Source organism: Aulostomus chinensis, chromosome 10 (assembly GCF_037954235.1).
Source record: "Aulostomus chinensis isolate RoL2024-O1b breed Wild chromosome 10, RoL_Achi_v1.0, whole genome shotgun sequence".
Lineage (NCBI taxonomy): Eukaryota > Metazoa > Chordata > Actinopteri > Syngnathiformes > Aulostomidae > Aulostomus > Aulostomus chinensis.
Genome location: NC_141329.1, coordinates 24,731,438 through 24,747,291, shown reverse-complemented (window position 1 = coordinate 24,747,291; position 15,854 = coordinate 24,731,438). Strand labels below are relative to the sequence as shown.

Below are 15,854 nucleotides of genomic sequence, written 5' to 3'. Positions count from 1 at the left end.
AGAAGGTTCCGGGTACGAGTCCTGCGTGGGTTCTCTCTGGTACTCCAGCTTCCTCCCACAGTCCAAAGACATCAAGAGGGGACGAGGCTGATTGATACTCTAAATTGACCGTAGGTATGACTGTGAGTGTGAATGGTTGTCTGTCTATAGGTGTTGGTCCTGTGATGGACTGGCGACCCGTCCAGGGTGAACCCCGCCTCTCGCCCGAAAGCTGCTATGATAGGCTCCAGCCCCGCAACCCTTAACAGGATAAGCGGAAGAAAATGGATGGATGGATGGATGGATGGATGATAGTTTCCTCAGATTAACTTATACCTTTCAAAGGAGATGACACAAAATCATTATACTCAAAATTAGCCGCCGCCGCTGCTGCTCCCGATGGATCGAAGTAATCAGTTAGTGTAGGTTTGCAGCATCGCATTCAGTGAACTAGAAACAGCTCAACACAGTTCTTCATAATTATGCTCCTGAAACATTAGCTTCACAATCAGAGCTAAAGAAAACGAATGAACGACTCTTGAAATTAAACCTTTTAAAACAGACACCCTCTTAATGATGTTATCAATCCAACTAAATCTTCTACGTTGATTAGTTGACAATTGGATATAGCTCAATTTACTTCTAATTAGGGTTCTGATGTATGTTATTAAATACATGGCCATGTTCCAATTAGAAAACACTAGGACCATGCATCATTTTAATTGATATCCTCCTCCAAACACACGGGCTCACAGTGTTTCATCAGTGTTCCCAAACTGAGCATCGCTTCCAGAAACGAGAAGCAAGTGTGTTTTTATTGGAGCACACGCAATGACTTTAAGGTGTGTGTGTGTGTGTGTGTGTGTGTGTGTGTGTGTGTGTGTGTGTGTGTGTGTGTGTGTGTGTGTGTACTTCTTCAATGTATACATCTTGATTTGTGCATTTCGTGAGCTATGAGACATTTGAGAACAGCAGCCAGGCTCCTCATTATAAAACACACATCTCCCATGATACCAGTCCCTCCAGTTTATTGAATGGTAATGTGTTATGGGATGCAAATGCAAGCCACCACATGCATTCTGTTCATGCAATCATACTTAATAAGCGGTAGGTGCATGCAGCCAGGCACTATGGATGTTTGGGACTCCCGTTTGATCAGTAAAGCAAACCTTAACTAAAAACAACTGCTTGTCACATGAGTTCTGCATTAAAGGGACAAGAACATGAGGCTGCACCAAATGTAAAATATACTGATTTGATGATGGGATAAAAAAAAAAGCTGAAAACCATAGAAAAACATGTATTATAGACAAATGAAGGAAACCTCGTACCTGTAGCCAATACTCTGTGCTCACCTGAGCTTTTTCCAGCTGGTGAGCACGAAGACTCATGGGCTGGTGTTCAAACTACACATCACATCCAAACAGCATGTCCGCCATGTTGACAGCAAAGCCCCACTAGCTCTGACCCAACTAGATCACCTTGCAATGAACTCAGTACATTTCTTTTTATTTTATTTTTGTAGAGTTTCTACCTTTTTGGAAAAATATGAATACAGTTAGGAAAAACTGAGGAAAATAAAACTGTAATTTACCGAACCATAACAAACTAGAGTATATAACACCAAAATATCCGCCTTACAGGTACAAGAATTTTCCTTTAAAAAGATTACGCTGAGGCATCTTTTGGCATGTGGATTAACAGCGGAAGGTTCAGCACTTTTCCGCTGTGTTTTATGGTATGAGCTATCTTCTCCTTCTTTTCAACATTTATATTTTTGGACTGATTTCAGAGAGGATTCTTTTGAATGTATGTGAAATGAGGAGTCATTAAATGTGTTGTTTAATCACCGTTATTATTTTCATTCTCTTCCTTTTTTTTTCAATGGACGCTTGCTTTTTATTGTTAACCCAACAATTCTCCATCAGCACACTCATCTTGCGACAGCGGCGATGAAAACTTTGCTATTGACAGTCAGGAACGTCGAGCAGATCCAGGCTCAATGGGAATGGACGTCTGCTTTGATCGGTTGGGGGGTTAAGCGAGCAGGAGACCGGGGGCAGAGACAAAGACAGATAGGGGAAAGACACAGAAAAGAAAAGGAAAGAGAGGGACAGAGCAAAATGAGGGAGCAAAAGGAGGAAGAGAGAATGACAGACAGCTGAGAGGTGTGAACAAGACGGAAGGAGGAAGACAAGCAGAGAGAGATAGAGAGAAACAGAGGGATGAAGACAGGAAGAGTTAAGACACAGCAAACCATATAAACAACAGCAAGAGTAGTAAACTAAATACCAGTAATAACAGCTACTTAAGTAATCAACTTCAGTGTTATATGAGCATTGCCGTGCTAGTGCTGATGCTAATACAAACACAATGCTGATGTCAATGTTAGCACAGTACTGAGAATACTAATTTTGGCAGCCTGAGCCTCTTCAGGTCTGCAGCCTCCTCCAGCAGCAGCATCAGTCAGGGATCTTAGAAGTGAGAAATCACAGACTCCTGGGGAAAAGTCAAGTTGCTAATGTGCAGGTATGAATGAGTACAGGAGGACAGAGAGGAAGAGAGAGATGCTCAGTGCATCATGGGAGATCCCCCGAGAAGCCCACAGCAGCATAACTAAGGGCTAGCCTGAGCCAGCCCTAAACTTTATCAAAACTCTGAACATAGGGAGGGAGTCTGCATCCTGGACTGAAACTGGGAGACATTTCCACAGCAGAGGAGCCTGATAGCTGAAGGCTCTGGCTTCTATTCTACTTTGAGAGACTCTAGGAACCACAAGTAACCTTGCATCCAGCGAGGGAAGGGTTCTCGCTGGGTAATAGGGGACTATGAGCTCTGTTACATATGAAGGTTCCTGATCATTGAGGCCTTTGAATTTGAAAACTTAGAATTTAAAATTCAATCTGAATTTGTCTGGGAGCCGATGCAGAGAAGCCAGTGCAGGAGAGATCAGGTCTCTACTACAAGATCTCGTCAACATACAGGCAGCAGCGTTCTGGACCAGCTGGAGAGACTTTAGGGATTTATTGGTGCAACCTGATAGGAGGGAATTGCAGTAATCCAGCCTGGAAGTGACAAAAGCATGGACTAGTTTTCCACATCTTTTTGAGACAGGATGGGTCTGATCTTAGCGATGTTATGTAGATGAAAGAGGGCAGTCCTGAAGATTTGCTTTATGTGGGAGTTGAACAGACAGATCCCGATCAAAGGGAATTCCCAGGTTCCTTACAGTAGAGCCAGAGGCCAGGGTGATGCCAGGGTACCTGTCTAATTAGATCAGGTGTTTCTAACACATTGTTCACATTTGCATCTTGAGAGCTATGCAAAACACAAATTTAAGTCTTAAAGAGGTAACACCTGACATCCTGATCATCAACGGATAACAAATGATATCAGTAGGGTAAACATTAAAATAAGAATTGCATTAGTGTTTGCAGGCATCATTGAGATTCATAATCTGATTACAGGATAAACAAATGCAGCCACACAAGTTCAAATCAAATTCAAGTATCACAAATATACCTATTGTGGCAAAATACTGACGAAATGAAAAATGCTGATCCTTAAATGACTGGAAAGACAACAAACCAGTTGATGCTGTCAAAGTTAACAAGACTTCTTGATTGAGACATCTGATGAATGTCTTACACTTTTCATTTTTATGTCAAACTCTAAAGCAAAAGGTGAAATACCTGTAAAAGTAAGATGAAATAAAGTGTGCAAATGAGATAGAAGTAGTGTGAAGTAGCCCATCAGCACCTCTGCACCTTTCTGCACCACATTAGATTGCATTGTCTGGTCATCAGGGTTGAGGCAGATAAAGCGACCGTCGATCAATAGCCATTTCTTATCCTCACCCATCATCCTCTCTCTATCAAAGGGCAGGAGCTCCTTTCAAGAGTGATTCTGCCACAGATAACCACCTGTTCAAGCCTCGGCTGATTCAATCCTCCCCTCTGCTCCCCTTCAATGTCTGCCGGCCCACCGCTCATCCAGGAATAGGGTACAAATGTCAGAATAGCCATAGATTAGAAACACGCTCTCCAGGTTCGACCGCTAATACGTACGTAATAGACACGTGTGTAAAATCCTGAGAATAATCAGTCACGCAAACATAATGAAGAAGAAGACATGCGTTCATGAATTGTTTGAAAGGCAACACTTTGCCAGCAGATTCATACACACTCTAACCCTGATGTGAAGGCATCAGTAGCAATTAGTTAATCCGTGAGCCGCACCTTGTTTAAGGACACTTCAGCATTCTCTCTGGAGATGCCAGAGTAGATGGCCACTCTACCACCTGAGCCATCTCACCTCCCAAATAACCTCATCTCTGTCTTCATGCATGCGCAATGTGTGTGTGTGTGTGTGTGTGTGTGTGTATGTGTGTCCCTTCAACAGGGATTATGAGCTCCAAAATCATGGTTATTCTTTGACAGTTTTCTTCAGAAGGCTGCAGTTGTGATTTGCAACTGCACAGCCAAACACAACCTGCTGATGGCTCTAACAAACCACTTCTTTTCCCAGTTTTTACCAGACAGGAATTATTGTCATCAACAGAGAAAGTGAGAAAATAACATCAGTAAATAGCAAAGATGACCCGTATTATACTTGTGTTGCAGGAAAACTTCAACTCATCATAGTTTTAATGTCTGGGTCATTTTGTGGTGATTTGCTGTGCATTGGGTTTGGTTTGAGGGGTGGGGCCGTAGATTGTGAAATAATGTCACAAAGCATCAAAGCAGCAGATCGATCAGCCATAACATTATAACCACTGAGAGGGGAAGTGAATAACATTGATTATATCATTACAATGGCACCTGAGGGGGGTGGGGGGTGGAAAGGAGGGATATATTAAGCTGCAAGGGAAGATTTTGTCCTTGAAGCAGGAAAAAAAAAAGGGCAAGTATGCGGATCTGAGCGACGTTGACAAGAGCCAAATTGTGCTGGCTAGACGCCTGGGTCGGATCATCTCCAGACCTGCAGGCCTTGGTGCTTTTAGGAGCACTTCGAGGTTTTGACATGACCTTCAAAATACCCCAGATCTGACTGAACATCTGTGGGATGTGTGGGACAAATGAGTCTGAGATCTTAAATGGCGTCTCAATGATTACGACTGATAATAAAGCAGCCAAAATATCCATGCGTCTTCGCTCTCAGCACTGCGCCTCCTTGAAGCACCAGCGCCGCACACGCCATGTTTGACGTTGATGGTCTGGATGGTTGTTGAGATTGTTTCCTAGACGTTAACATGTATGAGTGCAACTGTGTCTATTAAGTTCTCTCTGCTCTTTCTGTCTCTTTACATCTTTATTGAGTTCAAAGTCTGGGGCTTGTAGGACACATATGAGACGGATATGGGAATGCAAATGAGCTTGAGCTTAGCTGACATCATTATTTACAGAGAGGATCACAGCGAGGCAAAGCAAACATGTCGGTTTTGTTTGAAGAAGATGGGCAGAACAGGAGAAATACCAAATAGATCATGTTTTGAATAACAAGAGATGTTATGTTTCCTCTCCTTATCCGCTGACTGCTAATGCATTTGTCTGGAACCTTTTACAAAACAGACTAATTAGTCTGACAAAAATATTTAAACCTTCAGAGCCCTGAATCAAGCCCCTCTTAGGCCATGAGGGCATCTCCTGCTACCACTCTCATTATGTCTTATTTACTTGAGGCAGTGCTTTGCTCCTCATAATTGAAAAACCTTCATTAACCTTCCCCCGCCCTCTCTGCGTCCTGTCGCGACAGCCTCTTCCAGTATGAATCTGCTACCCACACCTGGCCTTTTTACTTTGAGAGGGCGAAACAATCTGACTGAGCTGGATCTGGTTGTAGACAGCTCGAGCCTAAGTTGGATTTCTTTCTTCCTCACGCCCCGAAAGACGATGTTTAAATATTCCTCTTCAAGAAACAGGTTGTGCTCATTAGTGAGGTGATGCAAGAATACAACCCGTCTGGTTGAATAAAGAATTTCCTTGTAGTGGGAACATTTTCCTCAGCCACAAAATGGGTTGATGAAGGTCAGCAAGTGGGCATGAATCATAGCTGTTGCAATATATAAGTAAATAAGTTATATAACAAAGGTTTTGTTTAATTTCTGTAGGTGATGCATGAGGAAACCATTTATTTGCCTCATAGATGAAGGAATTTACAATATGTCTCAAGTCCTCAAGTCTTCAGTTTCCTGCATTTTGTCCTGCCTTTTTTCAACATTTATGCCAAACACTTGGTCTTTTTTTTTTCCTCAATTAAACATGAAGTAGAAAGAGGAGGCACAAGGGGATGTGAATTACGGTCGTCGTGGCAAAACAAACACTGGAAAACACTCACCGCTTAAAAAAAAATGGCCAAAAATCAATTCAATGTCACATAAAGCCAGTGGTAAGCTAACAAAGCTTATCCAGCTGAGCTACAGCTGAGCGTTGTCAGCCTGGTTTTGGTGCTGCAGAATATTGGAGGTTGTGGCCAAAGTCCAGGTCTGAGTCCAGCTTGAGTTGAAGTCAAGTCTAAAGTCTCAAGTCTCAGACTGGAGTCCCTGTCTCTGTGCTATTGATTATATTTGGGGTCGTTTTGACCCCAGAGAGCTCTTCCTCTCAGGCCTCTTGATTAAACAGGACTTTGAAGAGTGCTGCTTGTGTGAAAATGTCTGTCACCATCAATCATAGATATAAAACATTTGAAAATCAATTTCATTCAACCACATTTTAAAGCTGAAGTCTCCGAGACCCCAAACGTGCATTTTTCTGTATTGGACATCAAAAATATGTCAAACGCATTTTTCTAAGCGATTATCATCACATTTGGAAGGGTCATGAAGGATCAAGTCGCTTGTGAAGAGCCAATATGATGATTGTCACCTAATCAGCAATCCGACAAAATGAGAGGCCTCGAAATGTGTGTGATTAAGAGTAACAGTGATTTAGATGAGTCCCCTGGAATTGTGTTGCATTGACGATCAGTTAAGCACTTATTCCTCCTAATTTTAACCTTGTAGATCAATAGTTAGTGTCCCGGGAGTGTGTGTGTGTGTGTGTGTGTTTGTCTTAGAGGAGAAGACACAATTTGTCTGTCTATCTCCCTTCAGGTTACAGAGGAAAGGACTGCTATCAGTCAGTATTCATCATTTAGACCCCCACCCCCACCACCACACACCTTTTAACTCAATACTGAACGATTACAAAAACAGCCCAGTGAACATTTTTATCAGGATTATTTGCTTAGCAATATCAAACTGGATATCAGGTTCAATTTATCTTCATATCCCACAGCAATATCATACCTGGTAATTTTCTTCCCTGTGATGAGAAGCCAAATTGTAATTGAAAGTGAGAATAAATGTTTTAACAGCTAAATCCCCCCAGTGAGATGTGTTTGATCATATTTTCTGCGTTGACTTTTGGGAAAGGGAGGAAAGCATGCTCTCTATAGATCCACATTCAGATGGCACATTAATCTATCCCTCTGCACTGTAGTACCTCTCTCCCCCGTGTGCCTTTGCACCGATAGCTTCTGAAATGGGAATTTGGGGGTGGGGTTGGGGAGGGGGGAGGGCACCGGGTATATTACCTCGAAGGAGAGGGCTCGGAGCTTAAAGCAGAGAGGGTTCATGCGTTAGATTACTAATGCCCTCAGCCTGTCAAAAAAAATGCACCTGCTTGCGGCTTGACGGTAATTTGTTTGGACAAGGTTTATAATTTAATTCCATCGCAGAATTAACTTCCAATACATGAAGCTATTAGCCGGGAGATGGCGATGGCTACAGTATCCCTCTGTGCTGTCGTGACCATCCCTGGTGAATGGTAAAACTTTGATGCTCGCTATAAAATACCCAATGCATATGGATTTTATTTTTTTTTTATTTTTTTTTTTTTGCAGTGCGGAGACTATAATAAAAATGCAATCTAGACTTTTGTGTAGAATCTATCACAACAGAATTCAAAACAATTCCCACTCCTTTTGTGCTGTGTGCTTTACAGCTTTTGCTGCTAAAGGTACGAGGAGTATGAGGTGCTTCACAGTGAGGCTTCCCTCTGAGCTGCGACAAAAATAAATGGACTTTCATGGTTTGAGCTTCACTTTTCTTTAACAAGAAAAACAAAACAAAAAAAAAAAACACAGTTGCTACACGAATGATGTTTCACTTGCATTTCAGTGTCCCAGTATAGAAAAGCAGTGAGCCAGCATGCACAGTACTGGAGTCCTGCAACGGTTCGGCTAAAAATGATCTTGCAGTTTTTTTTGTGATCGGTTACTGTGATGAGGTCTCAGTGATACCATTTAATGTTTGGAGTGAGGGTTAGGGTTAGCCTCTATAAGAAACGATAGACGTTCAGTTTGCTGCAAATATACAGATTATCTTATCTTCAGGTGGGTTTTATGCTTTTTTTTCATTTTTAAACTCTGAAATTAGATTGATGACGACTTCTGCGTTCCCAACCAATAATCTTAGCCCGGCCCCCTCACTACCTCCTCCCCCCTCGGTGAGCCACTAAGCTGCAGGGCTGGACATTGTAGCCATGTTGCTGAAAAACAGCCATGAAATTCGTATTATTCCTGGCTGGAGTGCAGAAAACAAATCACTGCACAGCCTTCCAGGGAGAGAAGAACATCCCAGACAAGTGAATGGATTTTATTTTGGGAGAATTGTCTCAACTTGTCCCTCTGCACATTTTTGCACTGGAGTACATACAGAACCAGGACACTGGATAGAATACAATTTAATATTTGAGGATTCATACTTTATCAACAGATTTATCAAAGAGTTTCTATTTGTGCTGTGTCAGTGAAACAGTCCCGCAGATAATTACAGGCATAGAAACAGCACACAATATAACCACAGTTTTACCGCACACCATAGTAAAGATAAAGTTTTACAGGGTCTTTCAATAATTTTGCTTGCTCATGTATTTTTCATATTTCTCTTCTTTACACTCTCTAGTGAGATCATCTGACAAATGGGATTAAAATGACCATTCCTTTGGTCCAGATTAAGCATTTATTCAACCACAGGACCGATCGCAATATAATACTGTTCAACCCATCATGGCTCCCAGGTGATAAATGCTCGTGACCCCACAAGACATCGGTCGCGAAAGTGAAAAGTCACAACAACTTCTGGATAGATCGCCAGACAATGTGGTACATGCATTCTATCGATATGAGTGAACCAGAAAAGGTGAGTCTGCACGCGTCAAAGTAAGTAAAATCATTTTGCCCTGCAGATTATAAAGCAAAGCACAGAAAGTTAGTACGCCGGGAGTTACGCTATGTCAGACGCTTGCTAGTCGGAGTCCACTGAGAGATGAGATGACAGTATCACAGTCATAAGTGGGCCAAGCAATTAGAGATGCAGTAAGAAGTGAGGGAGTCTGAACTGAGCTCCGAGGATTCACACTGTGATTGAAAATCACAACCTTAAGACTTGCACAGAGAATGACTTTTCCATCAACCCCAGACAGACAGGAGAGGAGACCACCCCAGGACAGGATTCACAGCACAACTGCTCCAAAAAGAGGGGATGGTAGATAAAGGCACTCACTCAAACTGCATTTCATGTCTTTATCCCATTGAGCATCAAGCCAAAGTGACTTCCAAGAGCTCCTTTTTATCCGAGCTGCATCCTTTCCCTCAGCTCAGGGAGGCTGTGACAGACACTTAACTTTTTTGAATCCTGAAATGTTAAAGGATTATTCCAGTATTTTTATACCTCGTTCATATTTTCCCAACTTTTTTGGGCCTCAGAGGAGATATGAATATACATACATGTATATATATTAATATGAACCTGTCCAATACTGAGCATGTAGCAGTTGCACACGTCTCATATGTAATCGCAGGTCTTTTTTTTTTTTATCCATGAAAGTGCTCGGCTCTGATTATAGTTCTCATAAGTCTGAGAATATTAGGTAAGAGATAAAGAACTTTTTGTTTACTATTGGCTTCATCCATGTTCGTTCCACCTGGCTCACTGTGTGATTCTCTGTTTCCTCATCCTGTTGTATGTTTAGTGTAGTACAGAAGTCTACATGACTTTAAAAAGCCAGGAAAAACAAAAAGTCTGAGTTTTCCCTTGCCACAAGACTGGAGGATAAGCGGCTGCAGGATATTTTGAGTTTGAGACTCCTGGTGCTGCACGTTTTCTATCATTCTGGGAGTTCAGTAGTCATGCTGGCTTAAGTGGTCACTTACTGCAAGTGAACAGAGAGGTTCATCTTTTTTTTTTTGTTGTTGCCACAATCTAGAAATTTGCAAACACAAGATATTCTTTCACATTTGTTTTAACACAAAGTTACATACACTTTCTGCATTCCAACTCCACTCTTCCCCTGGCGGCTCTCACGTCTGCGCTGTTGTCTTCCTGCAAAAACTCATCTCCCGCATGATTTCAGAGCGCGTCTTCTCCTCAAGCCAGATTTCTGCATGTTACATGTTGAACATACGTGCCTCTCTTCGGGGAGCCACCCCATAATGTTGTCAGAAACTTAAAATACGTTGCAGGTTCAAGTTACAGCACTCTCTCCATATTGGATTGTGATAGGAATGTTGAATTCCAGTCATTTTCAGAACTCTTAGATATCTGCATTATCCTTCTTGCAAACTCTGTGACGAATGTCCAGAATAAGAATTGGTGAAGTAAGACAGAGGTGACAGATTAATTCGGATGCAAATGGATCAACCCCTTCAAATTTTTACATAATCTAATACATTTATACATGACTGCCAATGTATGTGACTCAGCTTCCATTATCACAATATTTAAAGGATTCAGGGCCACAGGGCTGATGGAAGGAGGCATCCGTTTCTCTTTTAGGGGTTTCCAGCGGAAGCCCTGTTCAACTGAGCGTGCCAGTTTGGCTCCTTCCTCTTCTGAGACATTTCACCGATTTTAGAGTCCATATCCAATGTCTGACTCTGCCCTTCTCCCTGCAGTTCTCCACTCTTGTGATAGTAGCTGCGACTTCAATTTTATTACAGTGAATGTCAGCAGATGACTTTGTAAAACGTACAGAAAAGCGATGAGGTACACTTGTGCGACGCTCCCATTATTCAGACGGAGCACTTTTGCAGTTGAAAAGCAGCATGCCATTCCTGGCTGGTTAAGCTGAACATGTGGCAGTCTTCCTACAAGTTAATGTTCAGGTCAACCAATGCCATCTGCAACTGCTTCTGTCTTCTCTCCATCTGTTCTCATAACACACACACACACTCAGTAACGCACAAGCAATTCTTCACAAGTACCGCTGCAAAGTAGCTAAGGTGAAAAGGAGAATATTCTTAATTGTTCCATTAAGTACCTGCGAAATGTCGATGTGATGACATCACAGGAACCGTTAGAGTTCACGGTGCGTCTTCTTCAAAGAATAGAAAGAATCGATGGCATATTCTTTGTGCTGAGCTCTGTTCGAATAAAACAGTTTGATCACACTCACCCACCCACCAGCTGCCGTGCCACCAGCTCAATACGAAGTAAGAGACTATTGTATCTTTTTCCCTCTGTCCAATGGACAGCTTTTTATAAAAACAGCAATGCACTTAATCTACTTTTTTCACTTTTAATATTCAGACACAGTAAATACCTGAATTGTTTAGCAGCACAATTGAGTTTTTGGATCATCGTTGTCTTGCTTGTTACTGATCAGTTTTTCACATGAATTTGCTTTTTATTTTTCACAAAGAAACAAAATTAGTATTATTTTGTGTGGACCAGCTCTGGGTGATTGTGTGTATCAGCGCTGGGTGATGGCTGTCGGTGGAGATTACCGGCAGTACCGATCATAAATTACAGAAGAAGCAACTGAACCGTGGGTTTGCTGAACAGCTGCACCCTCAGTGCCATTGCCTGCTCGGTTTTATATGTTTTAAACAAGTTGCAGATGAAAGTGGTTATCCTGAATATCAAGTGTGCCTTTAGCAGCTGACTCCTCAGTTTCCTTCAACATCCAGGCACACCAAGTGAATGTAAATGGATTTGAACTTTAGCTGCCTCCAAACGTTCACTTTCTGACATATTGCAGAACCCAAAATGCTGCGTCATTGACCAATGAATTTGCAGATCCAAGTCACTGCAACCATGAAAATAATGATTCTCCTAATTGATATAAAAACACTGACATTTAATGAAGATTTTATTTCATTAGGCATCAGCGTCTTTTCATTTGAAACCTCCAGTCATCAGAGGTTGTGGCAAACTCTCGCTGTACCTCCAGCTGTAGAGAATGTTGAAGCTGTTTTTAGTACATGATTTGGGTTATTTAACCTGTAAAGCCAGGTCTTAAAGCTGAGTGGCAGCAGGCACCTTCACAGTTCGCTACCTGCCCGAGACACGGTCAACAAGGAGATTTAGGTCGTTAAAAAGTCAGATCATCAAATGACCAGAAAGAAACATCTCTGTGTGGGTGCTGATTTTGCTGTCTATCTGTGGTAAATTATCACGCAGAACATTTTAATCCACCATTGCAACACTGAGAAAAGAATTTGATACAGCTTTAAGTCCAGGAATGCCTGATTGGATTAAGACTTCTCACTAATTTATCGCAGCTGTTCAAGGATCTGAATTCTGTTCTTAAATCATATTTTTTTGTGAATCTATTACATATCAACACAGCAGCTAAGCAACAACCTTTTAAGCTGCACACACATCCAACACTGTACCGATGTTGTTTTCCTTCAGAAGAGCGATGGTTCCCAGTCAGGGGCTGGAGCTTGCGTTGGTGTGCCAAACTCATTGGAACCAGGCGCTGTGCTCCCAGTTCAAATCATCTCAACTTTGACCTCGAGAACTTTCAAAACACAACCAATTAAAAAAATATCAGCTATACATAATATAACAAGCTAGCATTTCTGTTGCCTAGAAACCTTGTGCAGTGTTTGATGATGTACACCTCCAGTTTGCCTCCCTGTGAGAGAAGAGAAGAGCACTTTTCTTCTCATGTGAAGGCGGCCTCAATCAATTGTTTAAGACGTAGAAGTAAATTGCAAAAACATTTGGTGAAAAATTTTTGCTTTATTATTAATCTTGAACTTTATTGTTCGGCTTTTAGTCCTCAGGCCCACAGGGAGGCACTGATAACACCTCTGCTTCTCATCTGTGGGATCTGTGTAATGGATTGCTGTAATCCAGCAGTACACTGTTGTCCAGTTCAATACTGACAACCGTTTGTCATGTTAACCTTCCACACAGACCTTGAAACTAATTAGCCTTAAACATAATAAACCTCAATTGTTATTAAACAGCTGCACAATTTATCTCTGAAGCGTTTAAATTAATTTTGACAAGGAGCAACGACCTGGTGGCTGGTAACGAGAGATTTGCAAGTTACTGAGGGTTTTCGAAATGTTCAAGTGTTGGATTATGAGTTTCCAGAATTCGGACAGATTGGCGTTCTCCATTCCCTCTGGACCTGACCTCTCTCTCTCTCCTTGCGTGGCCGTGCAACAGACAAGCCTGTTAAAATGCAGGAGGAGTGGGATCGGAGGTTCAGACTCTGGCATGAGGGCCATCTATATCCATTTGAAAAAGCAAGCCCGCTATGATTGACAGCGTACATCTGTGTTTACCCTTTCAGAAATACACGAGATTTGGAAAAAAAAAATGGAGTGCAAAATGGCTTGGCTTGAATTGCCAAAGAAATGGGGGAAACATAATGCATCGGTTGATCGAGTGATTCAAGAGGATGATGGAGAAGGTAAATACATCAATATAAATACACAGCTCTGAGGCCAAATAGAATCATTTGTCCCTGCAAAATGTTCCTCATATAGAGAAAAAATAAGCTTCCCCTGTTATCACGAATGGTTACTGACAGATTTGCTTTTAAGTCAGAGGATTTGACTTCAGTAGTTTGTGTGCACTGAGTTTCCAAAGTGGTACCATTTTCTACATCAAATCAGTGACGGACTTCCACTCTCCTTGAGATGAACTTTCACCCCGCAAGACCAACTGGTTACCAGCCACTCCGACCATCACTACCAGTCCAATAAGTAGCTGACAACTTTATTAGTCGCCTAACGAAAAACATTTTTTGTGATGCACAGCTGTGTTTTTTTTTTCTGTGCAGCCGTTTAATATGCATGAGAGGAGTAATGCAACTGAGAAGACAATAATGTTTTGCCTCTCTCTCATTATTATTTTCTGCCTCAAACAAACAGTTTGTGCACAGTACTGTCCAGTGTCCAGTTTCACACGAAATATGAGATAAACTTGATGAGCTTACCAGCTACAAACATGTTCAAGGCGCTGAGCAGTGGCTCTTTTATATTCTGTGGTTCAGATGTGATGCTGCAGTCAATTTAAGGTCTGTGACAGGATTGTTTGACATCTAAAATATGAATGCAGATGAACGAAAAAGTAAGAGTTAAAAGACAGGTTGCAACATTGGATTTAGACAATGCACTCACCCTCCCCTGTCCTCCTCAGAGTTTTTGATTCCCTCCATACCTGCTTATGCAAAAGAATTTATCTGGTCCCAAAATAATATCTCTTTTCTTTTCATTTATTTTGATGTCGATTTTGACTTTCAAAAGACAAACTGTGATCCAAATCCTGAGTTTTAGCGGCTGCAAGGCCACTAGAAAGAATGAAATCCACAATTGTTCTTGAGAATGGGATTGATGACTGGGTAATCACTCAATGCTTCTCCTCAGCTTAGCTTGCTGTTTTTCTGGATCCACAATGGATCCTTTAATGACCCCAGAGTTACTGTATATCATAGCTTTTAAACAAATTAATTACAAAAGATACTGTAGAACTGTGCCAAAGCCTGAAATGGTAAGAACGCAGCTGAGAAATAAGCCATCTCACCCCTTTTTCAGTGTTAGGGACCTTGAATGAAAGCTCATTCTTTGAGAAATGGAAACTTATCTGCATTGTTTGGAGTGATTTAATATGAGCGATCCGAGTTGAAAGCAAATTTTGGACGGTCCTTTGAGCGGCCTGAGTCATGTCAGTAGGCTGCTCGCCTCCAGTCTCCTCCTCAGGCGCGGACGGTTACTGGTGTGTGTAGTTTAGCGCAGCTTTAGGACCCGGGGAGGCTGACGCGGCTGCTCCCTGCAGGAGAAGCATGGGCAGATCTGCTTGCGCTACCTCTCCACCACCACCGCACTAACCGCAAAAAATATAACGGCACAGGATACCCCTTCTTTTCCAACCTGAAGGATGAGCTTTTAATAACTGTTTTCTTTGTTTCTAGAATAAAAAGAAGGATAACCAGCCACTTGATAGGTTGTATATTCCCCCGGTTGTTAAAGCCCATAGTAACATGCGCAACGAATAAAAGTTTTACGGAGCCTCCGGAATGGATCACTTCAGCTTTTAAGTGACAGACAACGCAGCATCATTTTGGAGAGGTAAGTTGGATTTCACTTGTGTGCCGCCGGTGTGCTCCGACGGTGCAGCTGTTTGGTGTGGAACAGTGCGTGTTGCTCTTTCTCTCGGTGAAGAGGCTGTTTTGAGCAGTCTCTTTTTTCTTCTTCTATTCATTCAGGCTACTACTGACCACAGATAGCGCTCATACACACGAGCTATGCGCAAAAGTGCCCTTTTTACGCAAATCTGGAGTCTTTATATCTTTAAAGAGAAGAAGATAAAATGATGCCTTTTCAGCCTCCAGGTATCGGCTCCTTGTAGGAGGTAACAGAGAAGCTCGAGTGATGCTGGATTGGGACTTGACAGGTGTGTCTGCTACCTGTCAAACCTGCCTGTTGATTGACTGACAGGTCGCTCGCGATGCTCTGCCGGAGCTGTCCCCTCTACCTGGTGCTGAAAGTTTCCCAACTGGCCACATGGTTTATATCACATAAGAAAAGACACGGAGTGGGGAAGGGGAAAAAAAAGTGACGGGCAGATGTGCAGTTTCTCAGTGCTGGTTCAT

The 15,854-nt window shown here is 42.1% G+C and overlaps 1 protein-coding gene across 2 annotated transcripts in view; it reads left to right on the top strand.

Annotated features, from left to right (window-relative positions):
• Positions 1–15,854, top strand: part of robo1 (roundabout, axon guidance receptor, homolog 1 (Drosophila)) — a 303,336-nt gene that overhangs the window by 76,329 nt on the left and 211,153 nt on the right. Inside the window, exon 1 of one of the 2 annotated variants that reach the window (XM_086216570.1) lies at positions 15,043–15,330. The exons of the other annotated variant lie outside the window; for it this stretch is intronic. The gene's annotated coding sequence lies outside the window, so the exon portion shown is untranslated. Of the gene's footprint in view, positions 1–15,042; positions 15,331–15,854 lie in introns of those variants that run through there. 2 annotated transcript variants of the gene reach the window in all.